Here is a 17,156-nt window from a genome sequence, read left to right as displayed (position 1 = left end):
AATTATTGACTCCTCAAATGAATCAATCAATCAGAGAATAATAAATTTTTAATATCTCTTGGAGTGAAGTGATGCATTTCATGATTTTTAAAATTATATTATTCTTCTGTATGTTTAAAATTCTAGTGTTTTATATTGTAATTAGGTATAATTTACTTTTAGTAAATAGACTTTGGTCCTTATATCATGTTTTATATATTGTTTTAAATAAACCAAGCATAAAATATAGTTAATAACCACCTGATTGTTATTCAAGTGTAGATGATTTAAAATTTATTTTTGTTTAGGATTTTGGGGATCTTGTATTCTTTATTAACAATCAAAAGATTAAAAAGGGGAAGGATTTACAGGTACTAGTATAAAGGACACATGGACAACAACTAAGGGGGGTGGAAATGGGAGGAAGTTGGGGAGCACTGGGGGGGGTGGGTTGGGATGGGAGTAAAAGACAGAAAACTGTCCTTGAACAATTAAATAAATTTTTAAAAAAGATTTCTTTTTACACAAAACAGGTTTTGATGTTTTCACTCCTCTGATTAGGTATGTCAATCAGTTCCAAGTTACTTCTCAAAAGTAACTTGATTCAGGTTTCAAATATTTGAAAAGAATTTGTTAAACCCAACTACTAAGTGATGTTACCTGTCTCTTTGGAATCAATGGTCTCCATAAAACAAATTTCTATTCGATCAGGGAAAACACAGACCTACTCAACAATAACAACTGCATTCAAACAGTGAAATATTTGTAATATACTTTGCAGAAATATGTTCAAGAGTTTTTGAAGAATAGTCATGTAAACAGCATTATCCATTCATTCACTTATTCATTCAACAATTAAATATCATATATACTCTGAGCACTATGGTAGATTCTAACTCTCAGAGCTTACAGTATGAAGGACAAGTACCTGACAGTGCTAAGGTAGCACATAGTGAATATACCCAGTCCTCTGTGGGCATGTATACGTGAGGGCCTGACACAGTAGGGATTTGCAGAATAGAGAAGTTGGAGGGAAGATAATTAAAACAAATGGAAGGGTCCATGAAAATAATCAGGGTGTTTAAAAAGGTAATTAGAAACAAAGAAAAGAATGAAGAGGAGTGAAAAATATGTTAAAGAAATATAATAAAATAAGTGTTTTGAATAAGCATTAAAGAATAAATAAACTAGTAAAATAAAGATGTGAGAGCAAGCAAAAAAATAAGAAATATGGGAAAGATGCAAAGAATTTTTTAAAAGCATGTGAGAAAAACTCAGAAAAATACTGTATAACATTGAAAATTAGAACATTTATAAATTTAATGTTTCAAAACTAAATGGGACAGTGAGAGGTAGGAAGTGGATAATGTGTTTCTGTGGGTTCTGTTGAATACTACTTTTAAAACATTTTATTGCAATATAGGAATGGATAAAATTGGACAGATTTATTTACCAGAGGATGTCTCAGAGCCTTTAATATTCTCCCATCCAGGTACTAACCAGGCCTGCTGCTACTTAGCTTCTGAGATGAGATTGGATGTGTTTAGGGTAGTATGGCCTTAGACAGAGTCTTTAATATTCTAATGTACCTTGCAGATTCTTGCTGAAAGCTGTTATGCACTTTCCCCATTTTTAAATTAAATATATCAGGGTGATGTTGTTTAATAAAATTCCATAGGTTTCAAGTGTACAATTCTATAACACATCATCTGTGTATTGAATTGTGTGTTCACCACCCAACGTCAAGTCTCCTTCCATCACCATTTGTTCCCCGTTTACCCTCTTCTACCTCCCCGCACCCATCTTTCGCTCCGGTAATCACCATATTATTGTCTGTGTCTATGAGGGTTTTTCCCCTTCTTAATCCCTCTACCTTTCCTATATTTCTTGACCAAAATGTTTTTTTTCCACACTAGTATTTCCAGAAATTAAGCTTCTGAGAAACACAATAGGAAATGTTATATTAATAGGGCTGTATTAAAAAGTGGAGGTGAGGTGAAGAATAAAACAAACTCCTTACTTGTTTTTCTGAATTTGACATTGATTCTTTTTGGGCAAGCACCTTCCTTTCTCAGTGATTTCTTTCTATCTAGTATTCAGTCTGCCATAATTTATTTAATTTTTTTAGCATGAATCCCATAATATCCTATGTGTACATAGGTGTATATGTATACATACAGCATGCCTATATGCAAACATATATACAATATGTATCTTTGGCTCTGCTTAAGTATTAGTTTTCTAGGTTAACAGGTAAACAGTACAAAACATTCAACCACTTGACAGCAGTTAAAAGTAGTATAGGACATAATATGTAATAATGCAGACTGGTGCAGCCACTGTGGAAACAGTATTTTTTCTTCAAAATATTAAATATACTTGTTAACTCAGCAATTCCACTTCTGAAAATAGATATGAATAAATCTGAAACACTAATTCAAAATATATGTACCCCTATGTTCATTGCATTGTTTTTTACTGTAGCTAAGAACTGTAAGCAGCCCAAGTGTCCATCAGTAGATGAGTGGATAAAAAAGTTGCGGCACATTTACACAGTGGGATACTATTCAACTACAAAAAAAAGAAGGAAATCTTATCTTTCACAACAGCATGGATAGACGTGGAAAATATTATGCTAAGTGAAAAAAAGTCAGGCAGAAGAATACAAATACCATATAATGTCACATATATGTAGAATCTAATGAACAAAATAATTCAACAAACACAATGGAAACAGAAGCATAGATACATAGAACAGACTGAGAGCTGTTAGAAGGAGAGGGCAGTTGGGAGACTGGGTCAAAAAAGTGAACAGATTAAGCAAGAAAACTGTATATATACAGACAACAGTATGAGGACAGCCAGAGGGAAAGAGGGTGGGGGGAGATGGAAGAGAGCAAAGGGGGATAAATGTCACCCCAATGAACACAATAAAGAACAAAGTAGTAGTTACCTCCTATATTTTAAAGTAATAATGAAAAATTAATATAATAGGAAAAATGTCATAATGTGAGAAGTGCTATAGAAACATTCCCCCAGTCATCAAACTTATTACAACACAAAAACTCTTAAGGGATCAATAACCAGGATGTTTATGCATGCGGTATGGAAATATTTCTTCAGCAGTACATCTGCATTGCTACTTAAATGGAAAATAAATATTATGTTAGCAATAGTTTTATAAAGCCTAGCATTTTTACCTTTTACATTTTTCTTCATTGCATCCAGATAGTAAATAAATTATAAAATTCAGCTAGAGAAGTATTTACATAATCTTATACAATAATATGATTACAGTGAAATATTACAATTTTATTTTTGAAAAAAATAAGCAGCTTTATCTTTTAAAAAATAAGTTCAATCAGTGGATATGTTCTCCAACAATATAAGAGACTATGTACTGTTATTTTATCAATTTGAGCCAATATTGAACATAACAGTGAACCTTATGCATTAAAGCATTAATTTAAACAAAAAATTTCGTACCTCTAAATTTTCTAAAGCTAGTGTTCCTGGATGTCTGTCTAAGGATTTTGATGATGCACCAATTTCTTTTCATTATTTTACCACTAAATTATAGATAAAAATCATCTTAACACTGTTAACTTTTCATATAAAAACATTACATATTATAAGGCATGCTTCTTAATCACAGGAAAATTAGAAAACAGAAATTATAGAAAAATTATTTTTTGAGGGAAATCCATACTGCTTTCCACAGTGCCTGCACCAGTCTGCGTTCCCACCAACAGTGCCAAAGGGTTCCCCTTTCTCCACAGCCTTGCCAGCACGTGTTTGTTCTTTATGAGATGATTTCTCACTGAGATTTTAATTTGCATTTCTCTGATGATTAGTGACATTGAGCATCTTTTCATATGTCTATTGGCCATCTGTATGTACTCTTTGGAGAAGTGTCTATTCAGGTCCTTTGCCCATTTTTTAAATTGGATTGTTTGCTTTTTTTGGTATTGAGTTGCATTAAGTTCTTTATAAATTTTGGATATTAACCCTTTATAAGATGTATCAGTGGATACATTCTCCCATTCTGTGGGGTGTTTTTTTGTTGTTGACAGCGTCCTTTATTGTGCAAAATTTTTTAGTTTGATGTAATCCCATTTGCTTATTTTTTTTCTTTTGTTTCCCTTTTCTGGGGAAATATATCAGATAAAATATGGCGGAAAAAAGGAATATTAAAAGTGTACACGTCTAGTCATCACTGTTAACCACTCTTACTATTTACCACATTTGTCTACATGTGGATTCTATATGCTCTCCTCTATTTATGTTGCATTATACATACACACAATTTTACTTTTTAACCCAGCATCACACACACACACTATACATACGTATATGTATGTATGCATGTATGTGTGTGTGTGTGTGTATATATATATATATATATATATATATATATATATATATATTCCAAGCCATATGTCACTATGTTTTTCCCCAATACACTCTGTGGAGATTCTCATGTGTATCTAGATGCCAAGTTTTATAGTCTACTAAGTGATACAACTTGACTCCTTCTCTGAGCTCTAGTAGCTTTTTTTGTTGTCTGTTATTATTACTTCTCATAGATTGTTATTGCATGTTGCACTGTATTCTCACAACAAACCCTCATCTCTCCTCCACAGGGCACCCTCTGGAACTCCTGAAGCATGAACATCCTTATATAATCTGTGCTGGAGATAAGGGAAGATCTTGCTCTAAGGCCTTAAATTTACGTTTTCTTCAGCTTACTTAAGCTGTGAGTTTGGGGCTCTAATGTCATGCACATTTTTCTGCGAAAAGTTTTTTATTGTCTATTTATGTTTGCAATTTCTCTCCATGAAATGAGAGGTAGGTCAGGAGCTACAGCTAATTGACAACTGTTATTCTGTATTGAGGACACCTTCTCTTCTCATACCACTAGAACTTTGTGACTTGCCAAAACTTATGACACTTTGATGTATGTCAGGTCTGAATATCAGGTTTGGTACCTGTTAAACCCTGAAGATGTGTTTTGTTTATGTATGTGCCTGTGTGTGTAAAAGGAAGAGAAGCATTTGTGTTCATGTATGTATGTGTGTATTATTTTATTATTGCAGATGACTGGTTTCTGTTTTCCCCTGAATAAATGTGTATTATTGGGAAAAATGCAGAGAGAAATGTATACCTTATTTTAGTATTATATGTACTAAGCATTCACTGCTGCTAGATGTAGCCCTAATATTTCCCCAGGGAATTACCATATATACTAAGACACTAAGGCACTCATGTCATGAAGAGAAACCAGGTTCCCACTGGTTATCTGAAAACAGAGAGCTATACTACAGTGCAAATGCAAAGTGGTGCCATGAAAAAAAAATAACATAATAAGAATGATGAGCTCCTGCTCAGACTGAATTATCATTAGCAAAATCCCCAAAGAGGCTTTCGGTGACATTGCCCTATTCATCCTCTGTTTAAGGCTTTAGAAAAAGGAAAATTTATTGAGATCATAGAAAATAGCAAACTTATTTCTTGGAAGACAGAAAAATATCTCTTTGGAGAACTCCCAGTTTCACTGAAATTTCTGGTTCTTTTCAATTTACCTATATCCTTTTTTGTTGAATAAATCACATTTCACAGAGATCTTGGAAAATTTTTTATCACTTTTGTCTGCCCAGAAAGTATCCATGCATGTACTACGAAAAACAGAGACATGTATTGAGGAAGATACAAAATGCAAGAAATATTGTACATATGGACAATGACACTTCAGTTCCCTTCAGAGTAGGCATCTTGGGACATCATACGTATGGTTCTCCCAATCAACATCAGCTGCCCTGATGAATAAATATATTTATTTTTATTTCTTTTATTTATTTTAAAATTATATTGTGGTTCAAGTACAGTTTTATTCCTTTTCCCCCTACCTCTCCCCTCCACCCCAGTCATTTCATTCCCACCTCACTCCCCTGATTCCACCTCCCATTGGCTTTGTCCATGTGTCCTTTATAGTTGTGTCTGAAAACCCATTGCCCTTTCCCCCCTTTATCCCCACCCACATCTCCTCTGGTTACTGTCAGTTTGTTCTTAATTTCGGTGTCTCTGGTTATAGTTTGCTTGCTTGTTTGTTTTGTTGATTATGTTTGTAGGAATGTACAACAGTATGAAATTTCCTCAGAAAACTAAACATGGAACTATATTTTGACTTGGCAATTCCACTGCTAGGATTATATTTTTGAATCTCATCAACAGTCTGAAATTTCTTCCCTTTTAAAGGTGAGTTTAGTTTTAGAAAGAGTCAGAAGTTGTGGAGCACTAAATATGGGCTGTAGCAGGACTGAATCATGTGGGTGATTTGACGCTTTGCCAAAAATCTCTGCATGAGATGTGATGCATAAGCAGACATGGTGGTGATGAAGCTGCCAATCACCAGTTGCCTGTAGCTGTAGTCATTTTCATTGTATTGCATCTTTCAACCAACGAAGAGCATTGAAGTAGTACATCTTCATAATTGTTTGGTCAGAAGGAGCATAGTCATGATGCACAACACCTTCCAAATCGAAAAAACACAGTTAACATGGTCTTGATTTTGCTGTCATTTTGCCATACCCTCTTCGGGCCTGGCAACTACCACTGAGATGACTGGGCCTTCCTTTCCAAGGTTATAGCCATAGACACACAATTCGTCTTCTGTTATAAACTCCTGAAAGAAACCTGGTACTTCGATGGCAGTTTGCATCAAGACCACAGCAACTGCTGCACGATGTTCCTTCTGCTCTGATAGCTGAAGCTGTGGGGTGAATGAATTTTGCCACAACACATTTCATGCCAAGATCCTGTGTCAAAATCTCAGACACAGTAGTTTTTGAAATGCCCAGATTACCTTCTAGTGCTCACACTGTCAGCTGCTGATCTTTGTTCATTGCAGCCTGTACATGTTCAACATTCTCAGGTGTTCTGCTTGTGGCAGGCCTTTCAGAACATGGATCACTTTCAACAGATTCTTGACCATCTTTGAAGTATTTGTGCCACACTTTCATTTGCACTGCACTCATTGCATCGTCCCTGAAAGCCTTCTGAATCATGTGAATGCTTTCCATGGAGGAATGGTCAAGCTTAACATAGAATTTAATGCAGATTCATTGCTGTTTGCGCAGTCATTTTGAATGTGATAGCCACACAGTACACATGCTATGCTTACTCAGTGGTGAGTACTGTGTCTACTGCCCCTACTGACTAGTACAGGTTGTCATTGTTTACACATGCGCATTCCAGTCCACTCTCCTTGGCTGTCCGGTTATGTCGATGTTGTATAAACAATTCTTATTATATCAATAATGGCCGGGTTTTTTCCAGATAGACCTTGTATACCTGGGCCTCAACTTATTAAATAGTCCTTCCAACTACCAACAAATAGCTGTCTCTAGTTCCTGCACAGTGAGCGTTAGTAAGTTTTGGAACTGCCATTCTTTTTGGAGGGTAAGATGAAATCTGCCTTTCTTCTTCCCCAGGACCTCACCAACTAGGGATTTCCAATATTATGCCAAACCCAGTATCTGGTTGATTAAAAAAAGATTCAAGCAAATTTCCTCAAACAACAGACACTGGTCAACTAATTATCTATCATAGTTGGAAATGTTCTAAAAGCCACCATGTAAGCATAGATACAGATTTTTATTTTAGCTATAATAATATTAAGTTAAAGATATAATATATAGCTTTACATTAATGCACATTAAATTTCTTCAAGTCACTTATTTCTAACCTTGCAAATGTCAATATTTGAGTTAAATAACAATAAAAAATTTCAATTAATTTCGCATGTTTTTGCCAAAATTAAAGTAGTAAAAGATAATAAAATAAAAATTAAAAATTATAGGAGACCATTCTGTATGGTATGGGCCCAGCTCACACTTGGAGATGCACAGGACCCACGCCCACGGATAGGTTCTCCTGTGGGGAATCAGGCCTGCATTGTAGCTAGATTGCTATGAGACTTGCTTTTGCTAAGACTCCCTCACCCTGAGTTGAGGCAGAAACATTTGCTGCGTATCTTTAAAGCAGCTTCCTAAAATCCATGCTAAACCTTCCAAGGACCAGTGTAACAATTTCAACCACTTTTCCTTTTGCATTTGTGAATATCCTTCTTCTGTGATGTGATTATCGGTATTGGCTCCTTTGTTTTCTGTAAAAGGTAACCACCTAAAGTGAACCTGTGCATACTAAATGAGGATCATCATGTAATATGCCCAGAAAAGCACTAAAATCTTGTTGAGGCAAGGGCTGAGGCTTTTTCTCCTCTTAGAGAGTGGCTGTGCTGTCCCTTTTCCTCCACAGGATTCAATAGTCCATGTGAATTTGTCTTGTCTGACCCATAATGCTTCGAACCCCACCAGCCGGGGTTCGTGTCAAAAAATATAGCAACACTAAACTTTTTAAACACGCTATAGAGTGATTTGATTAATAAAGTTTTGGTTACTGAGTCCAAACTTAATAAGGACACATAACTTTCACTTAAGCTGTTCAATTACTTAGTGCCTCTCTCCCTCCTTTCTGACTTCTGAAGTCATCTTTTCCAAAAGGCAACTGATTTTCCCCTTTTTGCAATCCTTAAATTATCTGTAAGTGAACCTAAAACTCAGCTTTTTGAAGTCAGTCCAATCAGTGATAGTGTTGTTTTATAAACATTAATAAATACATGAAAACATATTGTTGTCTAAGTATAAGAAATAGAACTTCAATAGAGAATCCTTAACTCCAAGATACAACTGGATACAGGGAGGTCCCAAAAAGGAAGTGCAAGTTTTTGCACAGCAAAGGGGCCCATCAACAAAATGAAAAGACAACCCACAGAATGGGAGAACGTCTGATACGTCTGATAAGGAGATAACATCTACAATTTATAAAGAACTTATAAAACACAACACCAAAAGGAAAAAGAAAAAGAAACTCAAACAATCCAATTACAAAAAAGTGGGCAAAAGACCTATAAAGACACTTCCCCAAAGAGGAAATACAGATGGCTAATAGACAAATGAAAAGATGCTCAATGTCACCAATCATCAGGGAAATGCAAATTGAAGGACAATGAAATATCACCTCACATGGGTCAGAATGGCTATTATCAACAAATAAACAAACAACAAATGCTGGTGAGGATGTGGAAAAAAAGGAACCATTTTGCACTATTGGTGGGAATGCAGACTGGTGCATTCACTGTGGAAAGCAGTATGGAAATACCTCAAAAAATTAAAAATGGATCTGCCTTTTGACTCAGTGATCCCACCTCTGGGAAATATATACAAGGGAACTCAAAACACTACCATATTTTTGCCGTGTATGATGCACAATCTTTTTGCCCAAGTTTTTGAGGGAAAATAAGGATGTGTATTATATACGGGTAGTGCTAATTTCATATCTTTATAAATGTTTTTACTTCTTTTATACATGCTCATGCATTAAAAGTATAACTCTGAAAGCAATAATGATATCTGTCTGCAAAATAATACCCCAGAATATGATAATGGGTTTTGTTTCTAAATATAAATAAATAATTAATTAAATGAAAAAATTAAAGATTTTTTTCTGAAAGTTTGGGCCAAAAAATGTGGCTGTGCATTATACATGGAAGTGTATTTTTCATGTCAAGATGCAGTAATTTGAAAGAACATAAGCACACCTATGCTCATTGCAGTGTTATTTACAATCACCAAGAAATGGATGCGGCCGAAGTGTCCATCGGTAGGTTGTTGGGGACCACTCTGTTGTTTCCAAGACTGTAGCCTCATGACAGCAAGCCCTGAATGGGACTAGTAAGTCTTCCTGGAAAACCAGGTAAAAATGCAGATTGCAGACATGACCTGATTCTAACACCAAGGGTTCCTGTGGGAATCAGGCCTAATATATATGTTGTATCCTTTGAAGCTTGTTCTGCTTTGTTTTGTATATCCCTGGTGATAAAAACCAGATGTTTAAGTTCAAGGCATAAGGCGTAAACTCCTTATCTCATGAAACATGTCTTAAAGACCCTCTGGCATCAGCATGACTAACAGACTCTGACCTATGACAAATCTCTGTGTTCCTTCAATTGTTATCTATAGATAATACCTGTTTTTGTAACACTATAACCTTTTTGATATTGATTGATGACCTATGCTTGTATGCTGTATTCACCTACACATACCATTCCCAATAAAAGCCACTTGGAAGAAGGGCTCGGGGCATTTTCCACTAGAGAGAATCACCACCCCTTTTCCCACCAGAACAGCAAGGTTGCATCCGGGATGATTTATTTCTCATCCACAGTAGACAGGAGGAATGCTGTGGGCCAGAGTTCCTTCCATACCTCCCACAAGTAGATGAGTGGATAAAACAACTATGGGACATTTCCACAAGGGAATGCTTCTCAGCTGTAAAAAAAAAAAAGAAGAAAATTTTACCTTTTATGACATCAAGGATGAACTTGGAGAGCAATTATGCAAAGTGAAATAAGCCAGTCAGAGAAATATAAGTACCATAAGATCTCACTCATGTGAAATCTAATGAACAAATTGAACTAACAAGCAAAAGAGAGACACTCATAGATAGAGATCAGGATGACAGGTATTGGGGAGGGTAGAGGGTGGAGGGATTGAGCAAGAAGGAAAAAGGGCTCATGGACATGGACAACAGTGTGGAGATTGCAGGCTGGAAGGGAGTATAATGGGGATAAATGGTAATGGAAAAATACAATAAAATTTTTAATAAAAAGGAAGTGGTTTTGCTCTGATTCTGGACTAATGAACAACCTGCTGTTAGAGAATCTTCTACTTGCACGTACTATGTATGCCAGGTTCCTGAGATAGCAACATCAGTAGGACCCAAACTGCAAGTGGAGTTAGACCCACTGTTCTGTCCTGCTGTGTTACTGGGGCTCCCACTCTGACAGCTGCCAGGACAAGTTCTCAGGGCACAAAATGAGGCCGAAAATGCAGCAACAGCTGTCCCTGGAAGGGAAAGATCAGATGGACAATCCATCAGTACCTGAAATCAAATTCGCAAGTCACAATTTGAAGATTTAATTCTCACTGTTTATTTGGTTGTCAATCTAAATTTGGATAGGAAGGCATGGTGTGAAATTTTACCTTTCTCTCTTGACCAGACATCACAGAGGCAGATTTGGGAAAGCTAACTCTAACAAGTATTCTCACCCTGTGCTGGTTCTGCCAGTTTTCCCAGGATCTGGTCTGCAAGCCGTGGAGCTAGTCAGGTGTTCCAGTGGTCTTATCTTGATCCCATGTAACTAGAGGAGAAAAAAAATTTCCCTTCACCCTTTATGTTGAATGCTTGGCTGAAACCCATTTTTCTTAGGGTACCTTGTAAATAGATGAGCTTATCCAAGTTGAAATTTCTCAGCTGTAGCCACTGTAATTGATGATTATCTTTGTAAAGTTAATCTTCTTGTTCAACCTTCAGACAAAATTTTATTCACCTGAGGCCGCACACTGGGCCCAGCCCTGTTTATGTCTGGCTCAGTGTAATTTCTAAGTGGACCCCATCTGATCCCCAAACTTGTCCAGTTTCTAAGTTAGACTTAGGCTGAATCTAGTGGATTCAGGACCAAATTTAGGGGGAAAATGCTTAAAGTCTGAGAGCTTATGACATGAAAGCTGTGCAGCTCCCAGAAACTTTCCCACCTGAGGTAGGGAGAAAGCAGGGAGCTCAAGGGGCCTAACAGGTACCTGTCCGGATGCTTCTTGATTCTGGGGACTGGGAGAGGGGAGGGGGGCAGTCATTTCGGTTTTGTTTTCCACACTAAGAAAATTAGAAAGATAAACAGACATATTAAAATTTTTTTAAGTTTATTTGGCCAAAAATTAATTAGAATTGAACACATTCATTCTAGCAGGTAGAAAGGATCTCTGAGGAGTTGTTCAAGCAAAAAGACAAGCAGAAGAGAACAGGAACAAGGAAGTTATACATACTAGGAGAAAAAGCAGGTTGGTTATTCTGAAGTTACTTTCCTGTAGAGAATGGCAGGGGTCTGACAGGCAGATTGTTTAACTAATACTGATCAGGCGGTTCCTGGTTGACTCATTTAAGATGCCATTTCTGAGAGAGCTGAAACTGGAATTGCCTCTGTCTCATGGTGTGGGGTTTAGCATAAGTTGTCCTTTTGGTTGTCCAGTTTTTAACACCTTTATGATTTACATATAATGTCATGCTTAAAAGAACTATGTCATCACAATTATATTAAAATATTTAGCGCATTTTCATATGTTTCTGACCTTATTATATTTGTTTTCCTTTTCAAATTTTTTGGGGGAGGCATACAAAAGAGAGACAGCTGTATAATATTTTTCCAGATGACTAGTTGAATTTGTCAACATTCTTTATTGATTTCTCATTCCCCCATCTATTTGGAATAGATATTTTCTAAATTTCCAATTTAACCCATCCATCTATGAACACTGTTTCACTGATCCATTTCCCTAGTATTTCTCTAATTATGCTTTATTTTTTCATTAGAGAAGATGTAATCCCAGCCAAAATTATTGGAGATAGTGTTTTCTCTGTTGATCAAAAACCTGCTGAAAGTGGAGAATCATTAAAAAATAATACCCTAAATATTTTAATTAAGAACATGAATGCACATTTATTTTCTATTCTCTTGAATTAGGTCTCAGGCATTTTCTTTGACTGTGGTTCTGTTATTTTTTTTTGTTATCATGTTTGCATTAATGATGCTTATATTTTTCTCTTAAGTGCAGCAAGATCTCAAAGATATTTGTGTGTAATCTGTGAATTCTTCTAGCTTTTTATAGTTTTTGTACTAATCTGTTACCATTTTCTTATCCACATTTGTGCAAAAGACTGTTTTCAGCAATTTACTTTTATTGTATTTTTGCAAAACATTTAATGTAGTTTTAACATAAACAAGCTTATTTTTGAACACTCACTTCATGAGTTTATGTAATATTTAATTAAAGTAGGAGATTATTTGGAATAGGCAGGAATAAACAGTTCATAGTTTTTAGTCGTAGCTCTGAGAAAGAACAGACTCAACCATGGGAACTAATGCCAGAGTGTGGCCAGTTGGTTGTGCTTTCAGTGTGCAGAGGGCACTGGATGTCTCATTATGTTTCATAGTGAAGACAGAGTCAAATTGGCAGATTAGTTAAGGGAAGGATAATTGTACTTGTGTTACAATCTGGGAAACTTGTTATAAAAATGCATATTTCCACAGCTTAACCCTGACCTAGAAAACCAGAATTTGTATGTTTGGCTCACAGGGAAATTTCAGACTTAACATACACCCTAGGTAGTTAGTTCTTCTGCATTATTTGAGAGCCATGGGTATATTACTTTGCTTCTACCCAACTGCTCCGATTTATGTAACTCTATTATATTTTAATATTATTTTGATCTCCTTCATCAATTTTATTTTTTCTTGACCAGTTCTGCATATTATTTTAGCAGATTAAAGTTAACTTTTTTCTGTTAAATTATTTTTGCTTCAATTTAGTATTGATTCAATAGAGTAACTTTACAGTGTGAAATTTTGGTTTCCACAAACAAGTTATGTGTTTTCATTTTTTATCAAGGCTTTCTAAGATGCCTCAATAGGGTTTTAAAGTTGTTTTTGTATAAGACTCACACAGTTCTTGTTAGGTTTCTCCCTAAAAGTTTTATCTTACTTTGTTATTTCTATTGAAAATAATGTCTACTTATTCATTGAATTTTGTAACTTACTTTGGTTTATATATTGAAAAGCTGTTACTTTTATATTTTGGTTTTGTAATTAGTCTCCTGATCCATTTTTTAATTGTTTCTAATAGGTTTTTATTTCATTTCTTGTTTTCTAAATACATCATATTTACTGCAAACAATAATTATTTTGTCTTTTTCTTCTCATTGTTTTTATTTCTCATTTCTCTTTCCAAATGCACTGACTTTTAGAATGGCACTCTGCTGTTCTGCAATACGGAACTGGTTCCCCCTGGGGATCTTATTTGTTTTTCCTGTGCCTGGCTAATGTACACAACTCTTACCAGTCTTAGTAAGCGATGCTATGACCTTTTAGAGCTGCACCATTTACTTTGGGATATGACTTAAATAGCATTAGGCCTACATAGTAATTACAGAAGACTCTTAATGTATTATCATCTCAGCTGGGTGCATAGTGTGGTTTTGTAATTATTCCACAGTCCTATCTCGGATTCTCAGTGAAATTTTATAAATTTTTTCATATATGTTCAGCATATTTTACTTTAAGGTTACTTTTATGTATTGTATACTTTTGTAAGCAATTTTGAATTGTTAATATTCTAATTAAAATGTTTATTTTGTTTGTTCTGTCTCGGTTATATAATACTAATGTTTTTATGCTTATTTAGTATAACCTTTGTATTTAACTCATTAGTTTAGTTTTAAAATTTTTTTTCTAGAAGAGTATTTTTTAAATTTGTTGGGAAGTAACCCTTATTAAGAATTGGACTGGCTTTTCCTTTGTCCTTTATATTAATCATTGGGCAAGGGTCCCACAATGTCTCATTTTAGTGATGATACTGGGTAAACCCTCACTTCTAATTTTAATGGGGATTTCTTAGTGTTTCACTCTTAATTATGAAGTTGTAGGTGTTTTTAAATTAATACACCTGTTTTTATTCTTTTTAATTTAATAATCGAAATGCTTACTACTATTCATTTTCACTTTATTATAACTTTGGCCATAAACCATATACTTTGGTAGTTAACTTACCAGCAGCTATTATATTCATCCAAGAATTAAAGAAAATCTGGCAAATAGTGCTTTATTTAAAGTAATCTCTATGCTTCATCTACTCTTTATTATTGGATTTTTCTTCCTGAATGTTATCATCAACATAATAAGGATCATGTTATCATTAGCATATATCCCAAATACATACCTCTGATATTGAATTTTTCCCATGCATTTAGAGAAAGGAACCTTTACCCTTTTGTACCCATAGTTAGAAAAACTAGTTGTTGCTCTAATAATATTACATATTAATCCACTGCAAACTCTTATGATTTTTAATACAGAAGTTTCTTTCCCACTCAGGGCTTAAAAAGTCACCCCGAGTGACTTTGCTTCAATCTCTAGGTCAAGATCAGCTTTCTGGTAATAATTATACCATATCACTTCTATTCAAATTCCACTGATCAAAGCAGGTCATATGGCCAAGCCCAAATGGAATGGAAAAGTATACACACTTTTCCTCCTCCACAAGGAAGATGAAAGGAAGGAGGAATTTTTAAACACTGCAGTCAAATCTAAGCGTAATAATGCAACAAATTCTTTACTTGGATTTTTCTTTCCCGGTCTTTCTAAATTACAAAGGTGTGAGACCCAGAGGGCTAAACTTGAAGGGTTAGCTAAGGTCCAGAGTACAGTGAGTCACCTGCTTTACATAAACTAACTGACTAGGATAATTTCTACCATATATATTGTTCAGCAGGAAAAGAGAGTTGAAAGGAATTAGGGCAAGAATCCTAGCTGAAGGAATCAGGATAGATATTAGTTTATAAACACAAGTATAAACAAAACACACATTTCTCTATTTTTATAAATTAAACTATATTAGGTTCTGAGTTCCTACATCACGTTGGGATTTACATCACAACCATATTTCATGTTTTCCCATTCTCTCACCGAAGATTACAAACAATCTGGGAGGTTCTTTATTTACCGAGCCCTCAAAATTTCTCTAAAAATCCTGTTCTCTCACAAGCAGAGAAAAGAGTCAGAAAGGATATACCACAAGTGGTGAACACGACAGTTATCCCTATGTATCCCAGGGGATTGCTTCCAGGACCCCCTGAGGATACCAAAATTTACAGATGCTTAAGTTCTTTCTATAAATGGTATAGTACTTGCAGATAACCTATATACACGCTTCTGTATATTTTAAATCAGTTTAGATTACTTACAATACCTAGTGCAATGTAAATGCTATGCAAATAGTTGTTGTATTGTTTAGGTATAAATTTTCTGGAATTTTTTTCAGAATATTTTTGATTTGTAGTTGGTTGACATATAGAGCCCATGGGTATGGTGGGGGCTGACTGTAGTTATATTTAGGTTGGTGGCACATAGGTGGAAGGTGGAAGGTGGAATTGGGGTAGGGAGGTAATATCTTTTCTTTTTCTATGTTTGTATGTATCCGTGGTGAATTCATGAGTAATTTTATTATCATATTTGTTTTGGTATTTTTCAAGTAAAAGCATCAAGATAAACATAGCACTAATTACATAGTTGTTATAAAGATTAAATGAATAATTCATATTGAAAAGTTTGTCACAGTCTCTGCTTTATACTAAAGTCCCTTAACCTAGTATCCAAAATTATTCTGTTGTTAACATGGTTACATTAGAAATTATATTTCCCAGACTCTTTGTCCTTGGGTTCTACCAGATCAATCTTGGCTAAAAGTGAAATTGCATGATAGTTGAGAGACGAAGTGAGGCTGCAGCTGTGCTCTGAAGGTCATTGTGGGTTAGATGATGAATACTGGCTTGGTTGGGGACTGGGTTCATTTTGTCCTTGCTCTTGCCCACACCATGTCTAGAATTCCTCCAACCGTCTATCTTCCTCACCTACAACAGCTCAGCCCACCACAATATGACTGATTATGAACTCACAAAAGTGATAGTCACAGAAAGTAAAGGTCCTATGAAAAGCTTTACTAGCTCCTCTCACTAGAACTTTTCCAAGAGCCAGATGTTTCAGGCTTCCACACTCTTCAAGCTTCAGCTCATTCGATTGTATCAGGACTCACTAGTGAATATTCTTTGATTCTTCAACTAATTTTTCAGAATTTTACTTCCCTAGCCTCCTCTATAGTTATGTGAAGTGTAATTGCATAATGTTCACTGTGGACCTGATTAAGCCAAAATAGATAAAGTTATTGGTATCAGAAATGGTTTTAAGCTTACAAAACTTTAGGACCGAAAGTCTGGAATTGCTTCTCTGGTACTATCAGTTAAAAGGCATTGATGAACTGTTCACCAGTGGTAAAAGATCACTGGTAACAGAACAGTTAAATTCCCACCTGTGAACACCTATACCATAGTGGCTATAGAAGTTTTGTCTTTTTGTATGGCCAAGTACTTACTACAAAAGAACATTTTAGTGTAAATAAAGAGTATAAATGGGCTAGTTATTTCTTCTTAGTATGCTGGAAGATCTTGTGGAA

The sequence above is a fragment of the Sturnira hondurensis genome, unplaced genomic scaffold (genome assembly GCF_014824575.4).
Source record: "Sturnira hondurensis isolate 20B ecotype Veracruz unplaced genomic scaffold, ASM1482457v3 Scaffold0015509, whole genome shotgun sequence".
Lineage (NCBI taxonomy): Eukaryota > Metazoa > Chordata > Mammalia > Chiroptera > Phyllostomidae > Sturnira > Sturnira hondurensis.
Note: the sequence above shows the minus strand (reverse complement) of the source record.